Genomic DNA, 10592 nt, shown 5'->3' on the forward strand with positions numbered 1-10592 from the left:
TAACTTACTTGTTTATTTCATTCTACTTGGGAGACAATGAATTTAAACATATTTTGCATTATTGAAATATTATGAATTATGTTGGATGATGACAATAATCCTGTCTAACAGAGAGTTCAGTCCTATGGCAATCCTGGAAGATGGGTTCTAGATTACTCCTGCCGGGAATTATATATTTTAACTAAGCCTACCTTTCTCTTCAAGACAGTAGGTTCTATGTCAACATTTCTGACTGACTGCCGAAAGAATCTCTCCTCTCGTGCACATGACATGGTTCTGGTCATAGAGGCTGGTGCGTAGCATAGATTGGAAATATGAAAAGGCTGACAGCTCCCCTCACCCAGTTCATATTGGACATAGACGGCTCAGATGTTATTACACTGCGCATCCATAGGCCTACCTCTGCAGTGTTTTAACCTGTCACAAGCAGTGGCTCAATTCAACTCAACTAGGGTATTTCTCCAAGACTAACGCTTCGATGTAGCAAGCGCAAAAGAGTGGGTATTCAGCCCTGTTTCCCAGCGCAGCCCGCGGTTTGTCCAAGGAAGAAGTGGAGTCTGTTTGGCTACGAGGTAGAGGATGAGCATGTGACTGACCCTCAGCAAAAATTCAAAGTGCATTTTTTAAAATCAGATTCTTGATTCTGCTATCCAGTCCATCAACAAGCGCTTTATGCAGTTTGAGGAGCACAGAAGTGTTTTCAGCATCCTGTACATCCCTACCATCAAAGGCATGGTCATTGCGACGCTTACCAGGGACTGCGCAAAACTGGAAATAGCTTCCAAGGACATCGACACAAAATATTTCTGCGATTAGCTCAAAGTCTTGAGGCTGAACCAATCGACGCATTGGAGCACATCTCCAGAAACCAAATGGCCTCCTTGTACCCCAATGCCTTTGTTGCCCTGAGAGTTTGCCTCACACACCCTGTGATAGTGGCAAGTGGAGAGCGCCCCTTTTCCAAACTCAAACGAATCAAAAACTGCCTGCGCTCTACTACAATCTAAAAAGAAAAGGTTCCTGGAGTATCCTTTAGGGGTTCTTCAAATTGAAACTGTGGGGGAACCCCTATCAGTTATTTTTCAAATAACCCCTTTTAATTAAGGATCCAGTCCTTTTTTTCAAATTTTTGCCTAAAATGACATACCCAAATCTAACTGCCTGTAGCTCAGGACCTGAAGCAAGTATTTACATATTCTTGATACCATTTGAAAGGAAACACTTTGAAGTTTGTGGAAATGTGAAATGATTGTAGGAGAATACAACACATTAGATCTGGTAAAAGATAATACAAAGGGAAAAAAAATCATTTTTTGTAACATCATTTTTGAAACGCTAGAGAAAGGCCATGTATTATACCAGCCCAATGTAGATTTTGGCCACTAGATGGCAGCAGTGTATGTTCAAAGTTTTAGATTGATCCAATGAACCATTGCGTTTATCACATTTACATTTTAGTCATTTAGCAGACGCTCTTATCCAGAGCAACTTACAGTAGTGAATGCATATATTTCATTTCATGAATCCACCCGAAAACTATCTTTTGGTATTTGTTTCATTAGTCCATTGTTGAGATTGTCCCAAAATGTTTTGCATGTTAGCAATGAAGTTTTCAAGATATATAACTTTCAAAATACAGAAATACAGCCAGTATGATGGATTTTGCATCATATGGACTAATGAAACAAACAAAAGATAGTTTGTCGGTGGAGTTTTCCTTTGAACAGAAAGAAGTCTTCCGCTACCGTCTCATGTGCCATGCCTGAAGGTGACGTTTACTCTGGCGTTGGAGAGGGGGAGAGGGGCCTGAGAGATGAGAGAGGACCTAAGAGATGAGTGGGGCCTGAGAGATGAGAGGGGCCTGAGAGATGAGAGGGGACCGAGAGATGAGAGGGGACCGAGAGATGAGAGGGGCCTGAGAGATGAGGTGTCCAGTGGGTGGCAGTATAGAGAGGTGCCTAAGAGATGAGAGGGGCCTGAGGGGTAAGGTCTCCAGTAAGTGGCAGTATAGAGAGGGGCCTGAGAGATGAGAGGGGCCTGAGAGATGAGAGGGGGCCTAAGAGATGAGGTGTCCAGTGGGTGGCAATATAGACAGGGGGCCTGAGAGATGAGGTCTTCAGTAGGTGGCAGTATAGAGAGGGGGCCTGAGAGATGAGGTCTGCAGCTGGACCCAATGGTCTGGTCACAGCTGAGATGTGTGGGTGAAATGGCTTAACTGTAATCAGAGCTATGTGTCCCTAGACATCATATAGGCCTACTCAAACTTGTGCTGGCTGTTGAGCGGGGACTTTTCAACATAATCTGCATTTTCACTGCATTCTCAGTCCTCCCTGTGTCCTCACTGCCTTCTTTGGCACTGTCTATTCCAACACAGCTGGATTGTGTGTATGCAGAGGCCTTATGGACCTTGCAGCTGTGCATCAGACTGCAGATTTAATACACACACATACATTCCTGGTGTTAAATGATTTGAGGGATTTAGGCCTATTTTTCCAGATATAATGTTTCAAGCGGGCTTCCATGTCTCAAGCAGTCAATGGCATAAGGATTCAAATGCATAGAGTGTCCTCTACTGTCAGAAATCTCATTACATAGCCTACTACAGCAGCATAATGCTGCCGCTGGCTGGGGTGTTGGTCACCAGCGATGGTAACGTGATGTTACGGTTCATAAACCCTTTATATGGTTCATCGGCCCTTTATAAGGCCTACATAAACACTTCACAAATCATGTAAGTAAAGTAATGACACATTTGGCAAAGCATAGGTGAATTACTGGTGTAGCACAGGCCTAGGCAATGTGACAGTACCAGAAACATAGAAATATAATCTCAATCTAGCTGTGACCAGCACTCTGTGGCCACCATTCTGGAGCATCATAATTTGATTTCTCAGTCACTTCCGCTGAACTCTTGATGAAGAGCAAAACACAAACCTATCAGCAACCTATTGGCCTGAGTGACACCCGAGTCTAGATACTTGACCTCATCAGTTGGAAATGTATAGATATTTAATTTCTTTCCTTTTTTTCCCCCATCTATTTTTTTCCCCACTGACCTGAAAACCCAGAGAGAGAACAACAGATGATCCTTGTGCTCTGAAAAATAATCTGTAGCCTAATCTTTAAAAAAATGTTTAGTCATTTTAGCAGATACTCTTATCTGCAGCGACTTACAATAGTGAATCCATACATTTTCATACTTTTTATTTTATTTTTTTGTGCTAATCAAGTGGCCATGTGTGGGCTATTTTCTTAAACAATCTGGCTAACTGTTATAAAGTTATACAATGCCCCCTCTGTTAGCAAGTGTGATTAAATCTGACTAGATCTGTTTTACTGTTAGTCAATAATGGGGATTCATTTTAACTGCCTAGACTGGACTAGACTGAAGTGGACTAGACTGATCTGGGCTGAATATCATATAAAAGAATAGAATAGCAACCGGCAGCATGTGTTTGTGTCTCTCACAAACAGAGATTAATTGGTTGGGTTAATTGACTGACTGCTTAATTGGTTGGGTTAATTGACTGACTGATTAATTGGTTGGGTTAATTGACTGACTGATTAATTGGTTGGGTTAATTGACTGACTGATTGGTTGGTTGGGTTGAATAGTTTGACTTATTGATTCATAAATATATATACAAAAAAAAATTGGGGGGGTATCTAACACACCCATCCTCAGTACAGTGCTCCTGGAACAGTGTTGGGGTTCAGTGTGGACAACAGCAGGTGGTGCCGTCTGCCAGCAACCCTGGTGAGCAGCTCACATTTCACTAGATGTCTTTTCTCTCCCAGCCTGCTCCTCAGATGGAGAGAGAGAGAGGGCTAGAGGAGAGAAATGGAAAGGGAGATAGAGAGTAAAGGAGAGTGTAGATGCAGAAATGCATGAAGACACTGAATATTCTCTATAAACTGCTGGAGAAAATACAAAAGGAGGGAGAGATGGTGAAAATAAAGGAGAAAGGTGATGAGAGTGCAAAGGAAGAAATTAAGACAAGGATGGAGGAGGTAGAGAGGAAGGAGAAGGAGGTGGCAAGGCAGAGAGATGAGATCCAGAGGGTGAGGAAGGAAGACAAAGAAGTGAAGAAGAGGGAGGAGGTAGAGAGGAAGGAGAAGGAGGTGGCAAGGCAGAGAGATGTGGTGGTGGAGGAGATCCAGAGGGTGAACAAGGAAGACAAAGAAGTGAAGAAGCGGGAGGAGGATGGATGAAACACGAGGGTCTGGATAGGTGCAACTCCACATGATTCAAGGTTGCTGCATTTATGTCAGGGGAACATAGCAGGGGTGAAACTTAGGTGCAACTCCATACAATATGATATGTGGCTCTGTTCATGCCAGCGGAGATGAGCAGGAGTTAACGACTTGGGTGAAACTCCACATGATTATTGCATTTCACTTGCTTTCAGCAGCATCTATGAGTCACATGATTATCAACCAATGACACAGATGGTTCCTGATGTTGTGAGATTCTCTCTGGTGTTTACAGAACAATTGGTGCTGTGAGATTAGGATATCAGGATTCAAGAATGCTGTCAGGGTTAGGATACCAGGATTCAAGAATGCTGTCAGGGTTAGGATACCAGGATTCAAGAATGCTGTCAGGGTTAGGATACCAGGATTCAAGAATGCTGTCAGGGTTAGGATACCAGGATTCAAGAATGCTGTCAGGATTAGGATATCAGGATTCAAGAATGCTGTCAGGAATAGGATATCAGGATTCAAGAATGCTGTCAGGAATAGGATATCAGGATTCAAGAATGCTGTCAGGATTAGGATATCAGGATTCAAGAATGCTGTCAGGATTAGGATATCAGGACCTGCTTCGACAAAGCAACTGTAACACTAGTAGCAAAGGATGCAATATATGGGATATTATAAACTGGGTGGTTCGAGCCCTGAATGCTGATTGGCTGAAAGCCGTGGTATATCAGACCGTATACCACAGGTATGACAAAACATGTATTTTTACTGCTGTAATTACGTTGGTAACCAGTTTAAAATAGTAATAAGGCACCTGAATAAACTACCAAATACTAAGATGGAGAAACTGGAGAAAAAGAGTAAGAACCTGGAAACGTTGGAGAAAGTTGGAAAAGGAGAAAGAGAAGTTGGAGAGGAAGAATAAGATAGTGGAACAGTTGAAAGTGGAGGTGGATGAAAGACTGAAGAAGACAGCAAGAACAGGAGAGATGATTAAAAACAGAGAAGGAAATGGGACAGAATGAAAATAGATGTGGAAGAGAAGACAAAAGAGGGAGGAAAAAGCAGAGAGAAAGAGGGAGGAGTATGAGGAGCGGAAGGAAGAGAAGGGGGAGAAGCTGAAGATAGAGGTAGGGAGGGTGACGTCAGAGAAGGGGGAGAAGCTGAAGATAGAGGTAGGGAGGGTGACGTCAGAGAAGGGGGAGAAGCTGAAGATAGAGGTAGGGAGGGTGACGTCAGAGAAGGGGGAGAAGCTGAAGATAGAGGTAGGGAGGGTGACGTCAGAGAAGGGGGAGAAGCTGAAGATAGAGGTAGGGAGGGTGACGTCAGAGAAGGGGGAGAAGCTGAAGATAGAGGTAGGGAGGGTGACGTCAGAGAAGGGGGAGAAGCTGAAGATAGAGGTAGGGAGGGTGACGCCAGAGAAGGGGGAGATGCTGAAGATAGAGGTAGGGAGGGTGACGTCAGAGAAGGGGGAGAAGCTGAAGATAGAGGTAGGGAGGGTGACGTCAGAGAAGGGGGAGAAGCTGAAGATAGAGGTAGGGAGGGTGACGTCAGAGAAGGGGGAGAAGCTGAAGATAGAGGTAGGGAGGGTGACGTCAGAGAAGGGGGAGAAGCTGAAGATAGAGGTAGGGAGGGTGACGCCAGAGAAGGGGGAGAAGCTGAGATAGAGGTAGGGAGGGTGACGCCAGAGAAGGGGGAGAAGCTGAAGATAGAGGTAGGGAGGGTGACGTCAGAGAAGGGGGAGAAGCTGAAGATAGAGGTAGGGAGGGTGACGTCAGAGAAGGGGGAGAAGCTGAAGATAGAGGTAGGGAGGGTGACGTCAGAGAAGGGGGAGAAGCTGAAGATAGAGGTAGGGAGGGTGACGTCAGAGAAGGGGGAGAAGCTGAAGATAGAGGTAGGGAGGGTGACGTCAGAGAAGGGGGAGAAGCTGAAGATAGAGGTAGGGAGGGGGACGTCAGAGAAGGGGGAGAAGCTGAAGATAGAGGTAGGGAGGGTGACGTCAGAGAAGGGGGAGAAGCTGAAGATAGAGGTAGGGAGGGTGACGTCAGAGAAGGGGGAGAAGCTGAAGATAGAGGTAGGGAGGGTGACGTCAGAGAAGGGGGAGAAGCTGAAGATAGAGGTAGGGAGGGTGACGCCAGAGAAGGGGGAGAAGCTGAAGATAGAGGTAGGGAGGGTGACGTCAGAGAAGGGGGAGAAGCTGAAGATAGAGGTAGGGAGGGTGACGTCAGAGAAGGGGGAGAAGCTGAAGATAGAGGTAGGGAGGGTGACGCCAGAGAAGGGGGGAGAAGCTGAAGATAGAGGTAGGGAGGGTGACGTCAGAGAAGGGGGAGAAGCTGAAGATAGAGGTAGGGAGGGTGACGCCAGAGAAGGGGGAGAAGCTGAAGATAGAGGTAGGGAGGGTGACGTCAGAGAAGGGGGAGAAGCTGAAGATAGAGGTAGGGAGGGTGACGCCAGAGAAGGGGGAGAAGCTGAAGATATAGGTAGGGAGGGTGACGTCAGAGAAGGGGGAGAAGCTGAAGATAGAGGTAGGGAGGGTGACGTCAGAGAAGGGGGAGAAGCTGAAGATATAGGTAGGGAGGGTGACGTCAGAGAAGGGGGAGAAGCTGAAGATAGAGGTAGGGAGGCTGACGTCAGAGAAGGGGGAGAAGCTGAAAATAGAGGTAGGGAGGGTGACGTCAGAGAAGGGGGAGAAGCTGAAGATAGAGGTAGGGAGGGTGACGTCAGAGAAGGGGGAGAAGCTGAAGATAGAGGTAGGGAGGGTGACGTCAGAGAAGGGGGAGAAAAAATAGAAGGAGGTAGATCAGGCGAGGGAGGTGATAGAGGAGAAATGGAAGCCTAAGATGCAGAGAGTGTATTAAGATTGTGGCAGAAAAGATAAACGACAGAGTCCGAGAAGATTTGGAAGGAGTGATGAAAAAGTTGAAACAGAAAACATGTTTAAGAAGAAGGTGGAGAAGGTGAAATTGGAGAAGAAGGAGGTCGAGAGAGTGAGGGGTGAAATGAAGGATAAGAGAGAGAAGGCGGTAAAGACTGAGGTGGAAGAGAAGGTGAAGACAGATATGGAGAGAGAGAGTGAGTGAGAGAGAGTGTGAGAGAGCGAGAGAGAGTGCGAGTGAGAGAGAGTCAGAGAGAGAGATAATGGAAGGCGAGAATGAAAGGATGAAGGAGGAGAATGAGAAAGAGAAGGCAATACTGAAAAGAAAAGCGATGGAGTTGGAGAAACACCGAAAGGTAAGACAGAACCTGTTGCACCTGAGACTGAACATAGAAAAGACTAGAGATACCCTCATAAAGAGCAACGAAAGAGAGCACAGCTATGAGATGAAGATCAGAGCAATGGAGAACGAGAGGAGGGAGTAGATCCGTGGACTTATCAAGAACAACACGGGTGGCAGGTAGCATTGAGGTTAGAGCGTTGGGCCAGTAACCAAAAGGTTGCTAGTTAGAATACTGGAGCTGAAAAGGTGAGAATACTGTCGCTATGCCCTTGAGCGAGGCATGACCTTCTGTAAAGTTTCCTTTAATACCTTGATAGTAGTCTGAGATCTACACCCTGGTGTATACTGCACATAGGCAGAGCCTTAGGATAATAATATTATACAGGTACTGTACCTCTATGGCCACCGCCATCAATCCCTAATATTACCTTGTATATAGCCAGAGACACTATTCAGTTGAGATGAAATGAATCCCAGGTAGCATGCTCCTGTTTGCATGAACTAGATCAAAGTAATGATGCTGGAACTGCAAAAGGCAAACCCCTGTTAGGCCCAATGATGCATATAAACCCAGGATTGCTGATGCTGTGAGAGGCTTTGAAGCCAGCGGTCGGCCATTTCGGCCATATTGGTAGGAGCAGTCCTCCATAGGAATGAATGATATTCTACAGAATTTAAATTAAATGTTTCAAGGACGAAATTGCATGTACAGTGCATTCGGAAAGTACTCAGACCCCTTCACTTTTCCACATTTTGTTACATTACAGCCTTATTCTAAAATGGATTAAATTAATGTTTTTCCTCACCAATCTACACACAATACCCCATAACGACAAAGTGAAAACAGGTTTTTAGACATTTTTGCAAATCTATTAAAATAAAAAACTGAAATACCTTATTTACATAAGTATTCAGACCCTTCGCTATGAGACTCGAAATTGAGCTCAGGTGCATCCTGCTTCCATTGATCATCCTTTAAATGTTTCTACAACTTGATTGGAGTCCACCTGTGGTAAATTAAATTGATTGGACATGATTTGGAAAGGCACACACCTGTCTATATAAGGTCCCACAGTTGACAGTTTATGTCAGAGCAAAAACAATCCATGAGGTCGACGGAATTGTCCGTAGAGCTCCAAGACAGGATTGTGTCGAGGCACAGATCTTGGAAAGGGTACCAACACATTTCTGGAGCATTGAAGGTCCCCAAGAACACAGAAGTTTGGAACCACCAAGACTCTTCCTAGAGCTGGCCACCTGGCTAAACTGAGCAAATGGGGGAGAAGGGCCTTGGTCAGGAAGGTGACCAAGAACCTGATGGTCACTCTGACAGAGCTCCAGAGTTCCTCTGTGGAGATGAGAGAACCTTCCAGAAGGACAACCATCTCTGCAGCACTCCACCAATCAGGCCTTTACGGTAGAGTGCCTAGAAAGAAAGCACATAAGGGACTCTCAGACCATGAGAAACAAGATTCCCTGGTTTAATGAAACCAAGATTGAACTCTTTGGCCTGAATGCCAAGAGTCACGTCTGGAGGAAACCAGGCACCGCTCACACCTGGCCAATATCATCACTACTGTGAAGCATGATGGTGGCAGCATCATGCTGTGGGGATGTTTTTCAGCCGCAGGGAGTGGGAGACTAGTCAGGATCGAGGGAAAGATAAACAGAGCAAAGTACAGACAGATCCTTGATGGAAAAACTGCTCCAGAGCGCTCAGGACCTCAGACTGGGGCAAAAGTTCACCTTCCAACAGGACAACGACCCTAAGCACACAGCCAAGACAACGCAGGAGTGGCTTCGGAAACAAGTCTCTGAATGTCCTTTAGTGGCCCGGCCAGAGCCCGCACTTGAACCAGATCAAACATCTCTGGAAAGACCTGAAAATAGCTGTGCAGCAATGCCCTCAATCCAACCTGACAGAGCTTGAGAGGATCTGCAGAGAAGAATGGGGGAAACTCCCCAAATACAGGTGTGCCAAGCTTGTAAAGTCATACCCAAGAAGACTCGAGGCTGTAATCATCGAGTAATGGGTCTTTTACTTATGTAAATGTGATATTTCAGTTTTTCATAAATTTGCAACAATTTCTGCTTTGTCATCATGGGGTATTGTGTGTAGATTGATGAGGGGAAACATTTTTTAAAAATAAATTTTAGAATAAGGCTGTAACGTAACAAAATCTGGAAAAAGTCAAGGGGTCTGAATACTTTCCGAATACACAGTATTTCAGTATTGTGTTGTTGTAGTGGGGACAGTAACATTAGTAATCTCTAAAAACGATAATATAAGGAAAATGTTTTTAAGTATATTTAGCTGTTTAATGTTTTTAAGTATAATATAATTTAAAAGTAATAATTGTGGCTGTAATATCATAAATATGGCAAAAACAAATGTAGACATTAATACATGGATATCTATAGCTTCCAAAATATTTGTTTGCCAAGATGGAGTCACAGTGGCTTCAACACAGTGACCCCTGTCAGTCATCTAGAGTAGCCATAAATCATTGGTTAGGACTTTTTTTATATATATATTTTTATTTTACCCTTATTTTACCAGGTGCCAGGTAAGGTGACTGAGAACACATTCCCATTTACAGCAACGACCTGGGGAATAGTTACGGGGGAGGAGGGGGGTTGAATGAGCCAGTTGTAAACTGGGGATGATTAGGTGGCCGTGATGGTATGAGAGCCAGATTGGGAATTTAGCCAGGACACCGGGGTCATGGGATCTTTTGGTGACAACAGAGAGTTAGGACACCCGTTTAACGTCACATCCGGAAAACGGCACCCTACACAGGGCAATGTCCTGGGGGCATTGGGATATTTTTTTAGACCAGAGAAAAGGGTGCCGCCTGCTGGCCCTCCAACACCATAATGGATATACTGACAAGGTACATGTCTTTCCACCCTAACAATGGGAGTCGTTGTCCACATAGCCTCCTCTTTCTTTGTATGGGTGGATACATCTCATTATTGTAATACTTTTTTTCAATATTCGATATGTATTGCTGAAGTGAACTGGCTGTATTCAATGGAGAGAGATGCTATGCTACTAGCCTCACGTTTTAATATGCATAGTCATCTCGAGACAACTCAGATATACAGTGTTTTTCTCAAAGTTGCCGGGATGTCACCTGTCCTACTTTATCAGTACAATTTTAGCAATAAA

This window comes from Salmo trutta, chromosome 12, assembly GCF_901001165.1.
Source record: "Salmo trutta chromosome 12, fSalTru1.1, whole genome shotgun sequence".
NCBI lineage: Eukaryota > Metazoa > Chordata > Actinopteri > Salmoniformes > Salmonidae > Salmo > Salmo trutta.